The following is a 21500-nucleotide window of genomic DNA, read 5'->3' on the forward strand; positions in this document are numbered from 1 at the left end:
GCTTCTGCATCCAGCAGGAGAAGGGCAGATTTAAGTCGACAATCTAGAACTACGGGTGATAGCCATCGGGAGGCGCGGAACAGAGCAAGATCAAGGCTGCAACACATACCTGAAGCAGAAAGAGAGCACTTGGTCCAGAACCTCGACATGTCCTTCATGTCGATAGATACAAGAGGAAACATCATCCCTAAGACACCAGAGGCTGGGTATATGGCGACACATGCTTTTATCCTTGCGTCTAAACCACCTCCAGGTGATCCAAGGGAAACATTGTACAATATGGCGGTAGCAGGAGTTGGAGCTATGGGGACAGCGTTTGTATCAACGCCTCCCGAAGGAGCGGCAAGGCAAAATAGTCCACGACTGCAGAAGAACAGCGGCAAGACTGAAGGGCCAAGTGGAGCAAGAGACACGGCAGCACGAGCAAGAGTCGACAGCGCGGCAAAGCAGAAGGGATCATCGGCAATCTCCGGAATTGACCGACGAAGATATGTGTGGCTTGCCATGCTTTACGAGGAGGGTCCGGAAAACTCGAGTCCCCTCAGGATTCAAGTTACCCGATAATTTCAAGAAGTTCGACGGCCTTCAAGATCCAGAGGATTGGCTAGTCGACTATCTAGAGACGGTGAAGCTCACAGGAGGAACTAGGGCAACAGCCATGCAAAGTATCCAGGTGCATTTGAGTGGAGCCGCACGATCTTGGATAAAGAAACTCGCTCCAGGATCCATCGACAGCTGGGAAAGTTTCGAGGATGTGTTCGTCAAGAACTTTAGATCCACGTGCAAAAAACCCGCGTCGTTAGAGGAGTTGAGAGCGTGTCGACAAAAGCCAGATGAGCCAATGAGGAAGTACATCCAGAGGTGGAATATCATTAAAAACTCGGCAGAAAATATATCTGACGAGAGAGCAATAGATGCGTTTGTCGCAGGAGTCAGGCGTGGAGATTTCGTCGAAGACTTGGGAAGGACCAATCCAAAGACAGTATCCGCGTTAATGGAGATAGCAAATAAATGGGCAGATGGAGAAGACGCTGTCCACAACAAACGACACAGTCGCGTAGGAGGACCGCGGTCGAAACTATCAACCGAGGCGAAGATTTCCTCGGACGTACCAGAACTACGACGCTCCAGGACAAATTTCCGCAGGTTTTCGGACAAATACAGGAGGAAGCAACAGAGATGATTACCAGAGAAGCAATGAACAGCGAGGTGATAACAGGGATGATTCACGCAACAGGCAAAATAGCGGGCCTAGGTTCCCAAGACCTTTCGTGTCCCCTGAAGAGATGATGAACGGACCGTGCCAGATGCATTTTTTCCTCGACAAAGAACGGAAAAGACGGTCAGGGCACTTGCAGAAGGATTGTCGAAATTTTCAAGCAATGTTGCGGTATGCAGAGAACGCTAATGCGCGGGCAGCACAGAGAAATCCTCGAGAACCCAGAAGCGAGATTCACTTGCCGCCGCCTCCCGCGATTACAGACGACAATCGGCATCAGCTCAGAATAGCGGCAGCACCTGCACCACCACCTTATGTTGATCCTAATTCCAATGGAGCAGTGTCGATGATTCAGAAGGGAAGGCCGTCCAATAGAGCTCAGAAAGTAATCTCACGACAGGTGTTTATGGCAGAGAAAATGCCTCCACCAACAGTTGAGTACCTTAATTGGTCAGGACAAGATATCGGCTTCACAATAGCAGATCATCCGCAGCAAGTTCCTCGACCAGGGCAGTCAGCACTTATTCTGCCAGCAGTTATCGCGGGATTTGATGTCTCTCGAGTGTTCATAGACGGCGGCAGCAGCTTAAACCTTATGTATGCAGATACATTGAGAAAGATGAACATATCCTTAGCAAACTTGAAACCAACAGACACAAGGTTCCACGGCATCACACCGGAGAAACCAAGTTATCCATTGGGAAAGATCAATCTCGACGTTCAGTTTGGGACCCGAGAAAATTATAGAATCGAGAGGCTCGAGTTTGAAGTCGTGGATTTTCCGTCGCAATATCACGCTCTGTTGGGACGACCAGCATATGCTAGATTTATGGCAGTGCCACACTATACATACTTGTTGTGGAGGTTGCCTGGACCAAAGGGACCAATCACAGTTAAAGGAAGCTTTGCCTTAGCCGATAAATGCGACAAGGATTTCCACCGGTTGTCAGAAACTTTCGGGATGCAAGCTGAGTACTTGGCGTCAAAAAGCATGACTGATTACGACGCATCGCCGTGACGTTGGAAGGCCAAACAAAGAATCAACTTTCAGTACCGAGAAAAATTCAAAAGAGGTGCAGATTCATCCGACAGATCCAAAAAAGACGACATCTATCGCAAACGACATGGATATCGCATAGGAAAGCGCGCTCGTCGAGTTCCTCCGTGAAACAACTTTGGAAAATCTTCGCATGGTGTCCAGCTGACATGCCAGGAGTACCCAGGGAACTTGCCGAGCACCACCTAAACTTGGATCCACTAGCGAGACCAATCAAACAACCTTTGCGGCGTTTTTCGGAACCAAACCGCAAAGCCATGCTGTCAGAAATTAATCGGCTACAAGAAGCTGGTTTTATCAGAGAAATATTCACAGAAGCCACATGGGTAGCAAATCCTGTGCTGGTGCCGAAGAAAAACACTAAGGTCCTTCGCATGTGCGTCGACTTTACGTGTGTCAATAAACATTGTCCAAAGGATCACTTTCCCCTCCCGAGGATCGATCAAATTATCGACTCCACGGCTGGATGTGAACATCTTTCCTTCCTGGATGCATATTCTGGTTATAACCAGATCAGATTGAAAGAAGAAGATGAAGTAAAGACCGCATTTATTACACCTTACAGCGTGTTTTGTTACAGAACAATGCCCTTTGGTCTAAAAAATGCGGGAGCAACATATCAAAGGATGATGCAGAAGTGTCTGGCGACACAGATTGGGAAGAACGTGCAAGTATACATTGATGATGTCGTCATAACATCAAAAAAGGGGGCAACTCTGATCGAGGATCTCAAGGAAACCTTCGACAACCTTGATAAGTTCTGCCTCAAACTGAACCCGACGAAGTGTTCCTTTGGCGTCCCAGCAGGAGAACTTTTGGGGTTTCTAGTCTCAGCAAGAGGGATTGAAGCAAATCCAGAAAAAATAAAGGCTATCGTAACATAGAGGAAGCCAACAAAGTTGAAGGAGATACAACAGCTAACGGGGCGAGTCGCAGCTCTGAGCAGATTCGTCGCTAGGCTGGGAGAAAAAGCACTGCCGTTCTACGCTTTGATAAAACAAGGAGATAAATTTCAGTGGAACGAAGAAGCCGATAGAGCTTTCGAGGATTTGAAGCGCACAATTTCGACACCACCAATTCTGGTGGCACCAAAAGAAAGGGAACCTCTCCTGCTATATATCGCAGCCACGCCACAAGTGGTGAGCACGGTGCTAGTTGTCGAAAGGGAAGAAGAAGGAAAACTCCATGGCGTACAGAGGCCAGTATACTTCGTCAGCGAAGTTTTATCGCCATCAAAACAAAGGTATCCGCAGTACCAAAAGATAGCATATGGAGTGTTCACGACAGCACGAAAATTGCGCCACTATTTTTCGGCACATCCGATCATAGTGGTCAATGAAGCTCCCTTGTCAAATATACTGAACAACCCAGAAGCTACGGGTCGTGTCTCCCTTTGGGGAATAGAACTTTCCCCTCGGGACATCACGTATGAAAAAAGAAAAGCAATAAAATCGCAAATACTGCCGGACTTCATCGCAGAGTGGATGGAGTTGCAAAATACAGGACCTCCAGACTTATCGAGAACCTGGACCATGAACTTTGATGGGTCCAAGAGACTAGAAGGGGCTGGCGCAGGAGTAGTACTCATATCACCTGAAGGCGACAAGTTGAAGTACATCCTTCGGATGACGTTCCCTAACGCATCTAACAATGAAGCAGAATATGAGGCTCTCATACACGGGATGAAGATGGCGAAAGCCTGCGGTGCAACTCGACTAAAAATCTTTGGCGACTCACAGCTGGTGGCACAGCAAGTTATGAACCAATGTGACGCAGTCAATGATAGCATGATGGCATACAAGGAGGTATACAACGAACTCGAGAAGTTGTTCGATGGATGCGAAGTAAACCATATTAGCAGATTGAGCAACGACGAAGCCGATGTTCTTGCAAACATCGGGTCGCAATGCCTTGCAGTACCGCCAGGTGTATTCTGGGAAGAAATAACAGAGAGATCCACTAAGTCGACAAAATCAAAAAAGAAGGAGAAGAAACCCTCGGGGGCTACCAAGGAAAAGCAAGAGGACGAAGAAGAAGATCAGGACCTGGTCATGGTGATACAGATACCGTGGATGCAGCCATACATATCATACATCCTGAGGAAAGAAATACCCGACGATCCAGTTGAGGCAAGGCGAGTAATTTGACGCTCCAAAGCTTTTACGGTGGTCAAGGGAGAACTGTATAAGCGAAGTATTTCAGGCTTCTTGCAAAGATGCGTCACACCCGAAGAAGAAAGAATAATCCTGAAGGATGTACATGAAGGAATATGTGGCCACCACGCAAGTAGTCGAGCTATCGCAGCCAAGGTTTTTCGGGCAGGATTCTACTGGTTGACAGCAATCGAGGACGCTAAGGACATAGTAAGAACTTGCGACGCATGTCAAAGATTTGCCGCAAAGCCTCACTCTCCAGCAGCAGAGCTAGCACCAATACCATTGTCATGGCCCTTTGCTCAATGGGGACTTGATATGGTGGGTAAGTTACACAAATCCTGGCCAGGAGGAAAGGAGTACATGCTAGTGGCTGTCGATAAGTTTACAAAGTGGATAGAAGCAAAGCCGATAAATTCACCAGATGGAGCATCCGCAGTAAAATTCGTAAAAGGCCTCGTCTTTAGATTTGGAGTGCCCCATAGCATCGTCACAGACAACGGCAGCAACTTCACATCCCTTGAATTCAAAGATTATTGCGAAGAGGTGGGTATCAAGCTGAACTTTGCGTCAGTTGCACATCCTCAAACCAATGGGCAAGTCGAGAAAGCCAATGGTATCATCTGCAATGGCATCAAGAAGCGCTTGTTAGGACCACTGGAAAAAGCTCGACATACCTGGCCAGAAGAACTACCAAGCGTGTTGTGGAGCATCCAAACAGCACCAAACACAGCAACGCAGGAAACTCCGTTTTTTCTGGTTCATGGAGCAGAAGCAGTACTACCAATCGAGATAGAGCACAACTCTCCACGTGTCGCTGAATATGATGAAGAAACATCGAGAAGAGCGCTAGAGGACGACGTCGACGCACTGGATGAAGCTCGAGATGAAGTATTATCTCGGGTAACCAAATATCAACAGGACTTGAAGAACTACCACAGTCGACGTTTGCGGCCAAGATCTTTTCAAGTGGGCGACCTAGTTCTTCGGCTCACGCAAAAAAGTCATGAAAAACTCGAGTCACCTTGGCTTGGCCCTTACATCGTCACGGAAGTAATCGGAGGAGGAGCATACAGGATAAAGGACAAGAAGACAGGGGTGGAGGAGCCAAACCCCTGGAACGTGGCGCAACTTAGGCGGTTCTACGCCTAGAGTCGAAATATAGTCCTTGTAAAACTTCAATGTACTGAAACGCCCGCGAGTTTTCAGACGCACTCTTTTCCTTTTTCGGGGCACCGAGTGGGGCCGGAGAAGGTTTTTAATGAGGCGGGCTCGCGGTGCTGCAATATAATAAAGATAGTGACAATATAACTTTTCTTCTTTATCGACATGACCAAAGTCTTTACTCCGACGAATTTCAATATAGTTCATCGACAAAAGAAAAACCTTGCCTTGGTATTCAAATACCTCGTGAGTCAATAAAAATACAAAATAGTGCTCAATAAAAAGCTCGGGGGCTTATATTCGCCTTAAATATATAAATGCCTTGGTTCAAAACCTCGCAAATATACAAATATAGTAAAGAATCACCGAAACACTCGGGGGCTGGACAAACAGAGAAATATAATGATTGCTTTACAATATAGTCATGGATTACAAAGAAGAAATATCTACAAGAAGAAAATAACTAGTCTTGATTCAGTATGTCATCAAGAGTAATTCTGTTTTCCTCAGGAGCAGCACCAAGAAAATCGGCATAATGGCCATCGGCAAAAAAGTCGGCATCCATCCGAAGCAGGTCCTCAATCATTTCTTCGGCTATGGGAGTAACCTTCGTGTTAATCCTGTCAACACCAACTCTCCGACGTTTTACCTTTTGGTGAACCTTCTCGACAACCTGGGTAAGGTCAAGTTTCGAGTGGCAGATCTGGAGCATGATAAGAGCAAATCTGGCGCCAGCTACTAGTTGAGCTTTGACAAAATCATGGATACTGCGAGCATCCTTAAACCTTTCCATCAATTCAGGAAGAGTTTTTGGTTGGACGTTCCGAGGAAACATGGAGTTGTAAACCATGGACAAGGTCTTGGTACAGAAGTCAAGGAAATCGCGAGTTTGAGAGGTGCGATCTTGAAATCTGACAATTTGGCGGGTCCTCTCCGGGGTAGCCCAAAACAAAGAACCATGATCCAGGGAAAGATTAACAAGGAGGTTTGTCCTAGCACTTACTCTTTCTTCCTCGGCAGCAGCATCAGTAAAGGCACCTATCAAAACAAAGAAGTGGAAACCTTTAAGAGACAATAGCATGAAGATGAAAGATATCAGAGGATGAAACAGGCATACCCGACATATCTGCACTAGCTTCATTCATTAATTCGAGCATGAAATTTTCTCGAGTAGTCGCCTTTTCAGCCTCGGAAGCAGCAATTTCCTTAGCAGCCACGGCCTCGCGAGCTTGCTGGAGAGCAACTTTTTCGGCTTCAGATGACTTGCGGGATTGTTCCATCATCACAAGTGTTTGCTTCTTCGCATACTGGAGCTGCTGTCGAAGTTCGTCCAGTTCTTGCGACAAGGTATCGTCGACAGGTGTAGTATCAGTAAAAGCTCTCCTCGCGCGAGAAGAAGAAGGCGACACATTGGAAGGAGCGGAAGTTGGAGTATAGTTATCAAATATCAACTGAAATATAAACAGGATAAAATCAAACGATAAGCAAAGATATAGTTTTTCATTAATCTCTTGGAATAATTACAAGGGCATTACAGTGGAGCTAAGGAAATACGTGTCGCCAAACGACTACTTTGGCGACAAAAGCAAAAGAAACAAAGAAAAACAGAGGCATGCAACTAGACCTCCGGCCTTGACGAGCTAGGAGTCGACGCTGGCTTAATCCCGAGATAGGCCAAGATTTTCTTCGTGTTGGGCTTGGCTGCCTTGATCAGCGACTTCCACCTTGATTGTTCTATTTGCTCGGTGTCGCCAACTTTCATCCAGTCGATAGTCCTGTCATTGTCAAAGAACATCAAGGCGACAGTGTTTTCAACGGCAACCTTCATATTCTCTTGGCGCATCTTCAGTCCAAGGTCTTCCGGTGTATTGAACATCTTGGCAAGGTTGAGGAAAGTCGCAGGCTCCTCCTTCTTCGGGAAGAAGTAGGGGAACAATGCCGACAATACTGCGTTAGCGTTCGATACACCTTCACGAATCTCAGACCCATGAAGCTCCAGATAGGAAAGTGCGTCAAGGACCGGATCATCGACAGGATTCGTCAGGTCAAAATCCTGGTTTGTTTGGACTGTCAAGGAAACAAAGTATTAGTGAAAAGACAAGAAACAAAGATTCTCATAAAAATAGAAGGGAGCAGTAAAATTACCGAAAGTACGGCGACTCTGAGTCTTCAGGCGCTTGAGGATTCCTTCTTCACGAGAAGCTTGCGCAGCTTTGTGCTCATCTAAAGCAGCTGTGGCATCCTTAAGCTTTTTCTACAGTTCCTCGACACCAGCAGCTTTCGCTTTGGCTTCATCAGCTTCGGCTTTGGCTTTGCTAGCAGCGAGGTCCGCTTTCTTGCGAGCCGCCTCACTTTGCTCAAGTTTTCGAGAAAGTGCGTCGGCGCGTTCGTTAGCCTCTGCAAGTTTCTCTGTCGAGATATGAAAAAAAGAGAGGAGAAAGATCAAAAATCGCGACATGCACCAAGAGTAAAAAATCAAGGAAAAACAGCAAGTACAAAAGTCGTTACCTTCGGCTCTATTAGCATATTCACGGTACCCAATAAATTGGGAACCGATGCGGAGAAGATCCTTGATCATAGGCTGTTCAACGTGAACACAGAAAGAAAAACATCGGCATGAAAAAGAGAAAAGGTGTGAAAAAACAAAATAAGGAAAATATAGATGTCGACAAGCTTACATCATCTAGGAGCAGAGTCGACGAACTGGCCAACTGAGGGGCAGGATCAACAATCTTTTCAACCCTTGCCCTTTTTGGTGAAGGAGCAAGGGGGCTTGATGGCGGAGTAGTGGTGACGACGTTTTGTTGAGGAGGCGAGGTTTCTTCTCCTTCAACTAACGTGTCTGAGACAAGTGCAGTACGTGACGTGCTTGTCCGAGGAGCCACGTCAGTCGTTGGAACTTCTTCCTCGTCATCACTATTAATCAAAAAATCGGCAGTATAAAAAGCAAGACAAGCTAAATATTTCGAGTACAAAAATAGAGAGAAATAAAGACGACTTACGAGCTGATGAGGGATTCAACATAAGGATCGTAAGTTGCCTTCGGATGAGAAGGAACAACTTCTTCAGCCTTAGAGGTGCCAGAATCGTCAACATCAGCCCTTTTCCTTTTGTTCTTTGGAGAAACAGCAGGAGGAAGGGATTGCGTCGATTCACTGGCTTCAGACTCAACTTCTTTTTCATGAGAAGCCGCAGATTTGTGAGAACCCGCGACTTCACTTTCACGAATAAAAGAACCTTGAGTATCTTCGGCAACGATGGCCTGTTCTTCGACTTCTCCACCCTCCGGAAGAGGAGGAAGGGAAGTCATAGTAGGATGGTTCTGTAAAAATAGTGACCACAAGGAAAATTAAAAGAGATGACAATACAATGAGATGCAGAGAAAGTGCAAAACAAGGAAAAAACTCGGCAAGACAAAATACCTCGGGGAGTGGATTGGCGGCGCTGTACGGTTCCACGCGACAAGAAGAAGGAATTGGGTCTTTACCCAGGCGAGAAAGTCTTCGAATCAACTTCTCCAAGTCCTTGGTGGAAAGATCACCGGAGTTTCTGTTGGCGTCATTTTTACCACAATACGTCCAAAGGGGATTTTTGCGAGCCTGAAGAGGTTGCACTCTAATCCTAAGGAAGTAGGCAGTGATTTGAACACCAGACAGCTCTTTGCCTCGAGTGTTTTGAAGTTGGCGAATACGAGACATGAGCGCCTCTGTCGCCTTTTTCTCTTCCTCGGAAGCTTCGGCATCCCAGGAGCGGCGGCGCTGAATTTTGGCACTTCCGTCGAAAGGAACTATGTTGTGCTCAACGGAGTTGGCGCTTTCTTCGTGAATGTAGAGCCACTTTTTGCGCCATCCTTGGACAGAATCAGGAAATTTGACGTCGAAATAGTCGACATCAGTGCGAACACAGATAACAACGCCACCTATGTTATAAGTGACGTTGTGGGAGCCATTGCGGCGGAGGCAGAAGATGCGTTTCCACAGAGCCCAATTGGGAGGGATTCCGAGGAAGCATTCGCAAAGTGTGATGAAAATAGAAATGTGAAGGATGGAATTGGGAGTCAATTGGTGCAATTGAATCCCATAAACAAAAAGAAGACCGCGGAGGAAATCGTGGATTGGGGTCGAGAGGCCGCGGATGAGATGATCAACAAAACTAACCCGATACTCCATTGGAGGCTTGGGGTAGCTTTCTTCGCTAGGGAAGCGGATGGCGTCCTCCTTCTTCATGAGGCCAAGCCTCTTCAGCATGTTGGTGTCTTGGTTGGAGATTTTGGATCTCTCCCACTCAAGATCCTCGGCGGCCATCTTGGATTCCGGAGTGCTGTGGCGAGTCAGACGCGTGCGCGGTGGCATCAACGGCAATGGCAGAGTAATGTGTGTGCGTGCGGAAGATCAGAGAAAGATTGGGCGTAGGAGAGGTTTTGCGAAGAGGAACAGGTGAGCGGCGCAAGCAAGGGGATGAACGGAGATTGAAGAAAGGTTTATATAAGAATCGGGTGAAGCAGTGTGCCGTTGGATGAAGAGATCGTGTGGTGAGAATAGATCTTCTAGATACAAGGGTAAAAAGGTATTTTTACTGAGATAGGCGTTACTGTACGTGCGCCAGAAAAAGCGGAGGACGTGTGTCCCCCACTTGCACGACGTGTCAACATGGTGGAAGCAATGGACCCACAGGGCAGAAAAATCACGACTATTCGAGAAGGATGAAGTAAATTTGGTTAAGGGAAGCATGTCGACAAGAAAAGTTAAAAAAGATTGGCGACAGGAAGAATTATTCAATACTTCGGGAGCCTTTGATCAAAAACAAGTTTTTCCCCAAATGCTCGGGGGCTACTTCGACAAAAAGTAAAATTTCGACTATGGCAATATAGAAATTGCGGGAGCCTACAACCAAGCACAAGTTCTTGGCTGTAGCCTCGGGGGCTACTCCCATCGGGAACGCTGTTCGCGTGCCCGATGAAATTAACAAAGGAAAAATAGAAAAGCAAGAGAGTATATTTCGAGTTGTAGTTAACTCTACATATACTCCCATCGGGAGAGCAGTATAAGTCATATTTGACTCGATAAAATGTGCCATTCCAACAGCCGGAAAAGCACTCGACAATATATTCTCAGAACGCCGAAGTTGCGATCAATTTCTGAATGCCGCAAATTTGCGAAGGTAAGACCCCAGATCCGTTCTGCTGGGCGTGGCATCGCCGAAGACTGCGCTCTGCTACTTTTATCCGTATCAACAGATACGAAGAAAAATCCTAACGGACGCGTTAGGTACCCGATAAATTTGACTGGGACTCGACAGAATGGTAAGACCTTAAGCGGCACCTGTCGAAGTTTACACCAGTATCCCGAGATCATGTCCAGGGACGTGATTTTGAAGTAGGTTTTTGCGGATTGCCACTAGAGCAGTTAACTAGTACCTGATCCGTCAGATGAACTAGCCCCAACTACCAGTATCCCTGTACAATATAGAATTTTATGTGAAGAAATATAAAAAAAGTTAAAGCTTTCGGGTAAACGTAAACAGTGGAGATTTTCCCTGACTCTACGATTCAAGCAAAATCTCGGGGGCTACTGACATAGGCATCCCAAATGGGCCTGCCGAATATAGTACCCGGGGTTTAATGAAGGCCCACTACCCGAAGAATAAGAAGATTCGAGAGCCCAAGATGTATTTAAGGAAAAGATAGAGCTGTAATAGGAAGTGTTATTTGTAATCTGGCGGGATGAGTTAGAAACCGTCCCGGACTCTGTAAACTTGTATAGCACGAATCCCTCGGCTCCACCTCATATATAAAGGGGGAGTCGAGGGACAAAGAATCAATCGAATCATTGTCTGCAAACCCTAGTTTTCATATTCGTCGAGTACTTTCCGGCTGAAACCTTCGAGATCTACTTACCCTCTACTTCCAACTAAACCCTAGCCTACAATCCATAGGCATTGACAAGTTGATACCTTGTCAGGGAGGAAGAGCAATCCTAGCCAAGGTAGGGTGGTGTTGAACCCCACATAGAACCTATCTCCATGTCTCAAATTAACTTGTGCATTACTTGGTGATCACAAGTAAAACCCTAAACTATATCCCAACCTTAGTTGTGCATCACTTGGGTGATCACCACTATAAACCTAATTCACAATTGAGTTCCAAACCATTTGCCAGTAAGTGAATATATTTAGAACTCTAGAGTTTCTCACTAATTAAAATCTTATGCTTCAATTAACGAACATAAGAAACACTTAGTGTTAAGCCCTATAATTAAAACCATGTGTAGTTACCAACCATTTATCTTCATAAATCAAAACCAACCTAAGAAAAGAATAATGTTCACTTTAGGGCATTCAAGATATAATTAATATAATACCAGTAGCAAACATGGAATAGATTTAACCCAAGACACAACTCTTTATTAATTAAATGGGCACATAAAATAATAGGCATATGACAACATTCTCAAATCATAGAGCTAGCTATGTGATTAAGAGCATTACCAAGACTTGGTAATAATTCTGTTATGAAGAGATCATCAATTTTCAAACAACTGTAACAGAATGGTTTTTTCCACAAAGAAGAGGAAATTATAAATGAGAATTGAAACCCATGCCTATTTGCTATTATGAACAAGCCACAACTATGTATTATAATTCAATACAAAATACTTGTTTCAAATGAAATAGTGGTGAAATAGTTATTACATCTTCATGGAAATAACACAATCAGAAACCTGCAAATACAATTTGAATTCAAATCAGATTCAAATTGGAAAGAAACACAAAAAACAGAAAATAAAAATAACAGAAAAACAGAAAAGAAATAAGAGAAGGGAGAGAAGCTTACCTGGACTCACCTGGCCGCAGAAGCCCAGCAAGGCAGCCCAGCAGCAGCCCAGAACCGACCCACCTAGCAGCCCAAGTACCCCTTCGTTAAAATAACGAGGAGGAGGTCATCCTCATCCCCTTCCTCACGCATGGAGGCCAGCGAGACGCCGTGCTCCTCTTCTCCTCGCCGCTGGCAAGCCCTCCTCGCTCGGCGTCGTGACGAGGCATGTCCTGGCGCCATATAAAAGCTCGAGGACGAACCCTGGCTCGTTTTCTTCCTCTTCTGCTCCAATTCTTTCCCCACACCAAAACCCTGGCCGCACCAGCCATCCTCGTCGCCACCGTTTGGAGTCCTCCCGAGCACCGCCGTGAAGCCCTGGAGCTTCGCCTCGTCCCCAGAAACCTCCTCATCGACGCGCGCATGCCGGGAAGCCTCGAAGTCGTCGAATTGCGACATCAAGTACGCGCCGGTGACCACCAGTCGTCAATGTTCTCCGTCGACTGAGGCCTCCCCAAGCCTTTCCGACCACACCAACACGCTCTTGGTGAGCTCGCGGTCCTCCCAGCACCCCCGTCCCTCTCGATTCTGCCCTGCATCATCTCCGTGTTGCGGGTCCGTGCGCGCCGCCGCAGCACATCGCCGCCGTTCACGCTCCGGTGACAATTAGGGAGCGGCGCTGCCACCATTAGATTTCTTACCGTGCCGCGGTTCGATTAGGCGTAGTCGCTCGTCCTGGGGAGCAGCCTAGCTCCGGCGCCGTCACCGGCAAACCGTCGGCAGTGAACTCCCTGGTCACCTCATCGATTTTGACCAGTCAATGCCACCGTGGCGTATGACATGGCCACGGGCCCATTAGTCAGTGAGTAGGGGTAGGTGTAGCCGGGTACATTTAGTAGTTTCATCTTTAATTCGAATTCACTAATTACTGAAACTTTGCAAATTTATAAAAAATGCATTGAAACTCAGAAAAATATAAATATGATATCAAAATTCTTAGAAAACTAAACTCTATCCAATAAAAATATAATATGAAATTTTTATTTTTAATAAAAAATCAATTATTAATACTTGTTAATTAAGCCTTTAATTATAATTCCAAATTTAATTAAAATTCAATAATTAAGAAAAAATTCTAAAATTAATAAAAACCAGTAAGCAAATCAGGAAAATATTAAAACTAATTTTCCTTTGCTTATAATTTATTAAATCCTTAATAGGAGGATTTAAACCCTAATTAATAATTGTCATAATTATTAATTCTTTAAAAATAAAAAAATGTCAAATCCAATATTATTTTCATTTCAAAGTTATTAATAACTTCAACTTTACTAATGAAGTTATTAATCCAAGAATTATAGAGTAATTAGGAAACCCTAGTTCCATTATAAATAAAGTGATAACCTCATCATTTTATGTGTAATCCTAAAACCCTAATTCCATTAGGAACCCTAGTTCCATTATTATATGTGAACCCTAAAGTACTTCTAACCTAAACCCTAGATTAGATCATGTGATCTAGAGACCTTGATTTCATACCTAGATCCATAATTAGCCACTAAGTGCATATATATCTAGGTCCACATAAAATATATGAACCTATCACTAAGTCTTTAGCATTCCATGTGTTCATATCATCAAAAGTATCAACCTTACTCAGACCTACATAGCATCACACCATTATGATGAACTCCAATAGCAACCATGCTAATATTGACATCACATTCCATACACACTAAACCCTATTAGTGTGAGATAATTATTAAACATCCTATTCGGGAAACCACCATTCCTTACTTAGTGAATCCAATAACAAAACCTAGACAACCTCAACCCTAATTGATATACTTCTTATTATTTAAGAAGTATGTTCTTCAAAAGTTATTCTTTTGAATTATATAACAAGTAATCATTAAACATGCCATATAGTATAAAAAATTGACAACTGCTCTTTACTTATTATACAACTACAATTCCTTGGTGTGTATGATTGTTACTATGCATTTTACCACTTGTTTATGATACTAAAACATACAACCCTAATAAGAACCTTGTTTGTGATTCACTCTAAAAGTGCAACACACCCAAAACTAATCATCACAACTCACTAATCCTAAATCATCGGGGTTAGGTCACGCTTAGAGCGATTGCATCTCATACTTATGCATTATTGCATCCTTGCCAATCTTTTAAACATCGTCCTTACCGGACGATGATGCTATTTTAGAATTTGGAGTTATTGCGTATCGAAGACCTTGTCTGCATAATCTTGCAGCCAAGAAAGGCAAGTTCATCACTTGCTCATGCCATTTGAGTATTTTTACTAAATTACTTGCAAAGTACTATGTTTATCACTATTGCATAAAAACCAAAACCACTATTTTCATAACTATGAATATGACTATGTGGTGGGCAATGGAACCATGGATTGTGTTGATACGGTGGAGGTTCCATTGCAAGGGTTTATATCCATCTAGGATTAAACAACAAATGTCGTCCAGTGATTCTTGTGCCGTAATAACCGTGTTAACCATAAGATCTGGAGTGGGACGGAATAGTCAATCATATTTCCACCTCTTGTACATCAATGGACGCGCTTTACCGTAGCACACTTGTCATCTGTCGGGGCAAGCGGTAGGCTGGGGAAGCCAATTAAGTCCCCACGGCTTTGTCCGTAGCACACTTGTCGCCGAAGTGCAAGCGGTAGGTTGGGGAAGCCATCTAAGTCCCCACGGTATTGCGGTCTATGAGGGGTTGCATCTGCCGGCGAAGGAGTTTGGTTCGATCCTGCATCGTCGTCGTGGTCGGGGTCCACCCTAATACGGGAATAATGGGACCGACGAGGACCCAGGGTCGGGGATGCAGCAAAGGGTGGGTGTGCGAGGTAGCGGAGGAATACGATTGGCTATGACCTTATATCGGGCCTCACACCAAAGGAAGTGTGGACGAGCTCGCGGCTCGGTTGGCACCAAGGTTAAGATCTCTTATGGGTAAAGCAACACACCTCTGCAGTGTGTAATGAATCGTGACCTGGCACTCCCTGTTCCGGGATATGGAACTGTGAACGCGGCCGGAAAGGAACTCCATGAAGTTCTAGTAAACCGGTGAAGGCTGACGGACATAGTTCTTCTGAATAAAAGCAACCTTTTGAAGAAATGATTATGAAAACCTGCATTGGTATTAGACTTTCTGGACTAATGCCGTAGCTAGTGCATTAAACACCTCTTTCCTATAATGAACTTGTTGAGTACGCTCGTACTCATCCCACTCTTCAATCCCCTGCTTAGATATGGAGGCATCAGAGGAGGATCTACATTGCAACTCGAAGGTCGAGGAGTCAACAGCTATTTCATGGGACAGGATCCGTCAGAAGAGTTAGATAACACATCCAACAAGGAGAAACCTAGATTAACAATAGAAAGGAACTAGCTTCTAAACTTAGCTCCTATATAGCTAGAATCTATTCATAGCCTCTATAGCTAGCCAAGTACTCTACTAATAGAGTTCGTGATAGGGTTAGACTATGAGTCGTTCTTCTGGAGTTTATTTGCAGATTTACCTCATTGTAAAGTAGGAGGCTGTGCTGATCTTCTGTAACAGAGTCTGTTTGTAATTCTATAGACATGCCTTGGACCCGCATATGTTTCTGTTGTACCACTCTGAGCGATATAATACTAGTGGAACGGTGTTTCATTGGTGTTATATCAGACTTGCATACTACACCATGCAGTGGTATGCCGGGTCATCACACTTTCGTTTAAACAAAACTCCTCCTCTGGGCCTCTCTCTCCCCTGGCCTTCTCTCTTTTTCTCCCTGGCAGCCCACCATCCTTTCTCCCACCGCAGGCTCGAGTCCATCTTCTCCTCTGGCCCGTACCCCTTTGCAAGGAAAAAAGATCGTCTCCTCTTGTCACTTTCTCTCCTCACGGAAGGAGCGTGACCACCTCCGGTCGCTGTCCACCACCACGATGTCGAGTCACTCCCACCTGCTCGCTCCCCTCCTTTTCAATCCCCATCGAGCCCCCAGGAAACCCTAGCCCTATCCTCCTCCCCCGCGCAGCCACCCTCTCCTTGCTCCCTTTTGGTTTACCTGCTCATAGAGAGCGACCAACACAGCCACTGGGAACACCACCTCGCCATGGCGCCGCCGCTCTGGTCCATCCCCCGACGATCTGAGACCACCGCCAGAAGCGCCTCGACGTCCTCTACCTCCCTCTGCAAGGAATCGACCCACGACGCCTTGAAGCAGCCGCACCACCGATGTTTCTTCACCATGGCCGCCATGCTCCGGCGTCGATTCCAGCCGCCCTCGTCCTCCTCTGGCCAAACCGAGCACACCACCACTTTCCCCGCATCGAGACGCACCCCCGACGCCATCTCGTTTCTTCTGGTTCGCCCCCAGCCATCGAATCCTCCTCCAACCAGAGCCTTCCGCCATGGATGTGTATGTCCCAGATCTTCGCTTCGTTTTGGTTAAAACGTTGTGTGCCTGGTCATAATCAACATCAGCTACTGCAGCCCAGTGGTTGGTTCCTTGGTCCTTGATCTACAGATGTCGAGTTGAAATCCCTGCACAGCCGTTTAATCCTTCTATTTTTTGATTTCCTGTTTGTTGGTTCAGATCTACACCTGATAGACCTCAGCCCAGATCCTCCCTTGGAGAAGCCCAACGCACGCGAGCAGCAGTGTCGGGGGGAAGACCCCGGGTAGGGCAATGGACGCGGAGCAGCCGGCTGGCCACTGGCCGGCTCGCGGCAAAGGCCGGCTGAGGAGCAGCCGGCTGGCGCCGTGGCCGGCTGGTTCGGAAGCCGGCTGGCTCTAGGTCCTAGTCGGCCTGGCTACAGCCACCAATGCTGTAGCTGGGCCGGCTTCTACAAGCCATATCCGACTGGGGGTTTGTACCTCAGACCGACTCGAGGCTGGCGAGTCTTGCACTAGAAGGAACCGGGTTGGTGATCCGGGTCCCCAAAGTCCACGCTGACTTCATCTCCCGTAAAGCGCGGGGCACTGTGGAGCAATAGTGCCACGCGCCGGACAGGCCATCATGGTCTACGACGATCCGTACTGGTTACAGTGGCTGACGGCGACAGGGACACCTCCTCTCCATACCGCTGACCTTGGCAGCCGGATGGGACAGGCCACGATGCCTCAACGGCTCCTGACGTCACTGCCTCGGGAAGGAGCGGAAGCCGGAGCCGGCCAAGCCGGCCAGTAGACTATAGGGTCTTATATGTAAAGTGCCGGTGTCTATATAAGCCGCACTACCCCCTCTCGTGTAGGGGATCGATCATTCTCACTTCATTCCCCCCTTAGCGCTGCCCTGTGAGAGAGACCATCGTCTCCCTTAGCCTCCCAGGAGCAGCCGGACACAGCTCTAGGAGCACCATTGTATTGTGTGATCATCATACACACTCTAGCAGGAGTAGAGGTTTTACCTCCATCGGAGGGCCTCGAACCTGGGTACGTCGCCGTGTCGCTCGTCCCCATACCCGCATCCGGATACCGCCGTGAGATCTCTCAGGAACCACCTTCGATTAGCCACCCTATGGCATATGCCGTGACGATACCACGACATTTGGCGCCCACCGTGGGGCCTTCAGCATCCTCGGCCGGTGTCTTCATCCGGACGGGCCTCACCATCACCACCGGCGAGCGAGTCGCTTCAGGCTTGATCTGGAGATTCGGCTCCCTCGACTGCGTCAGCGACAACGCTGGCTGCTTCGCCGACCGGCCCTTCCCAGCCGGCGGTAGCGTCATCTCCTTCGGCGGCCACGACGTCTACGTCGCCACCGTCGCACCGCCGCGCTACCCGCGGCAGGTGCTGCACTGCGCAAGCCCTCCTCCGCGAGCCGGCAGCAGCGCTCCCGTCAGCCCCGCCGTCATGCAAGTCATGATGGCTGGCGACGAGCTCCCCACCAAGAACCCGCGCACCCGCGGCCCCAACCTGGAGCGCAACATCGACCCCAACGCCTCCGGCTCGGGCGCAAAGGCGCCACCGCCACCGTCCCGGCTGGACGAAGTCCGGGCGAAACTGAGCACCCCGCTCACGCCTGGTGCCGACCCCACCACCATCGAGGCGGATTTGGAGGCGCACCGCCAGCTCCTCCTCAAGCAAACAGAAGAACTGGCTGCTGCTAAGCGCCAGATGGAGATCACCCAGCGCGAGTACAACCGCGCCCACGGCCTCACTCCAGGCGGCGACGATCCCAGCCGAGCCGGCCAGATCCGCCGCAGGGGCCGCGACCTTGGCGCCGAGATCGCCCGCGACGGCGCTCCTTCGCCGGCTCCGTCCGCGGAGCAACCCGTCTACAACACCCCCGACAAGAACATGCGCGCGGCACAAGCCGCCGCAGAAGAGCTGAACCGCCTCGAAGGCGAAGAGTTACGCTGCCAGACCAAGCGGGTGACTGAGCTGCTCAACGCAGCCACCAGGTAGGCGGCCGACCCCAGGTATGTCAATGCCCCCAGAGCTTCTCACGCTCGTGGAGCTGCAGGCAACGACAGGGAAGGCGCCAGGGACTCGGCCGAGTCCGCCTCCCCAGCACCAAGCCGGCACCGTGATTCCCGGGCCACACACGCAAGCTCGAGCCGGCCGAGCCACCAGCCGGGTGGCAGCAGCCGCAGCCGGCCTCCTCCAAGCCGGAACCAGGAGCAAGACTCCGAGCCCCGCCGCCAGCACCGGCCGGCTCCAGAAGCAAGCGGCCCACGCCAGCCGGCACGCTCCCGGCTGGGCCCGCGCATCGAGCGAACCGACGCCCGAGAACGCCTCGACCGGCTGGTCGAATCCCGCATTGCGGAAGAAGAAGCTCCAGCCGGCCCAAAGTGCTTCGGGCCACGCATCAGCAGCGAGCCCATGATCGACGGCTTCCAGCTCCCGCGCGACACCCCCAAGTACGACGGCACTGCCAAGCCGGAGGACTGGCTGCATGACTACTCTACCGCAGTCGGCATCGCCAAAGGCAACAAGCGCTGGGCTGTGCGCTACTCCCCCCTCATGCTGATCGGCTCCGCCCGCACATGGCTCAACAACCTGCCAGCCGGCAGCATAAACGGCTGGCTGGACTTTGAAGCGGCCTTCATCAGCAACTTCACTGGCACTTACCGCCGGCCGGGTCGGCCCCAACAGCTTGAGATGTGTAAGCAGGGCCCCGACGAGACGGATCGCGCGTACCTAACGCGCTGGTGCGAGATGCGCAACTCCTGCGTGGGCGTGCACGAGATCCAGGCCATCAGCTTCTTCATGGGAGGCTATCGGCCCAACACCATGCTGTGGCACAAGCTACGCTGCAGTGACCCCCCAGTCGATGGCCGCCTTGATGGCCATCGCCGACAAGTACGCGCTGGCTGAGGAAGCCGGCAAGCCTCCGGCTGAAATTTCGCTGGCCCCCGCCAGAAGGGACAGCAACAAGCCGGCCGAGGGCGCCTCGCATGGAGATAGCGAAGAAATCTCCGGGAAGGCCGCTGCAGGAAGAAGCAAGTCAGAAATCATCGAAGCCGAAATAAGCTGAAAAATGCAAATTTTCGAAGTCCTAAGACAAAAGGAAAAGCCTGGCGGCAACCGGCAAGAACCGACTGCCCCCAGCCCAAAGATGGAGATAGCGAAGAAATCAGAAGTTTCTGCCGCCGGCTGCCAACGAAAGCCGGCAGCCGACAGCCGAAAGCCGGCAAAGGGAAAGGAACATAGAGATGCACTCACCCGACAAGCCACGATCAAGCGCGCCAATCTCGTCCGTCCAGTGCTTGGCGGTAGCCGTCAGCTCCGTGGACTTGGTGGTGACCTCCTCCTGCAGCGCAAGCCGCTGCTTCTCCACCTCAGTCAGCCGTCGGCTCAGATCCTCCACCTTCTCCTTCTCCGCCGTCCTAAGGGAGGCGAGCTCAGTGAGATGGTTCTGCTCCAGCAGGCGCAGCCGCGTCAGCTCCCCCTCAGCCACCTTGAGCTTGGCGGCTGCAGATCGGCCCGCCTCCTCGCTCTCGGCGCACTGGGCGCGAGCAGCCTGGAGATCCGCCTCCAGCCGCGGGACCTTGGCGGCTTCAACTGCAAGGTAGCCGGAAAGAAACATCAGCCAACCAAGACTAAAAAGAAAGAAGACATCGAGTCGGAAGAAGCAAGATCTTACCCTTGACGGCCTCCAGCTCGCGAGCCAAGTCGGCCCGGTCCAGCTTGGCCTTGTGGTAGTGGGTCACGGCGCGGTTGTACAGAGTGGTGCGCCGATCCGCCACAGCCTAAGAAAAAAAGAAAGTCAGTCAGCTAGGCGAAACCCGGGCCGGCTCCGAGCAGCCGGCCCATGCCTCGGAGGGCTACCAGGATGATAACCAAATCAAAAAACAGGTGAAGCTTACCTTGTTGGCTTCCTCCACCTTGGCGACGTTGGCCGCGGCCTCGGCAGCCCTGGCCTTGAGGTTGGCCTGCAGGTGGGAGAAGAACATCTCCACCGATGCTTGGCCGGGGTTCCCCTCCCGGCTGGTCACCTCATAGGAGTCGGCGCGGAGCCACGCCTGCTCCATAGTGCCAGCCGAGCCAAGGCTGGAGTCGGAGGCGGACGGCACATGCAGAAGCAGTGCGCCCTTGGCCACATGCAGGCCCTGCTGCGGCGCCGCTGGGGCTCCCGTCCTCACCAGCGCGCGCGAGTCGGCGCCCTCCGTGCGCGCCGGCTCATCCCTTGCCGGCTCCTGCCTGGCCGGCTCCTCTGTCGTCGGCTCCGGCGGTGGCGGCGCTCCAGCGGCGAAGCGATGGCCCGCCGGCCAAGCCGTCTCCGGCGCTCGAGGTGCCCCTCCGGGCTCTCATCCGGTACCACCACACTTGGCCCGGCTCCGCTCCGGTCGCGGGCGGTGCAGCCCTGCCGGCTCCGGCTCGGTCGAAGGCGGCATGCCCCGGCTGGCCCCAGCGGCCGGGTCCGAAGACGAGTCCGGCGCGGGAACATGTCGTCCAGCGTCGGCCGGCGCGTCGGCTCGCCCGCGTGCCGCGATCAGGCGCTGAGGCCAGCGGCACGGCGAAGGAAGGCGCCCCTGCGGGAGGCGGAGTACCCGCAGGCGGCGGCGGCGTAGGTGCGCGCGATGGAGGCTGCGGCGTCGGCTCTCTCCTTTGACGCGGAGGCG

Source organism: Lolium perenne, chromosome 3 (assembly GCF_019359855.2).
Source record: "Lolium perenne isolate Kyuss_39 chromosome 3, Kyuss_2.0, whole genome shotgun sequence".
In the NCBI taxonomy this organism is placed as follows: domain Eukaryota; kingdom Viridiplantae; phylum Streptophyta; class Magnoliopsida; order Poales; family Poaceae; genus Lolium; species Lolium perenne.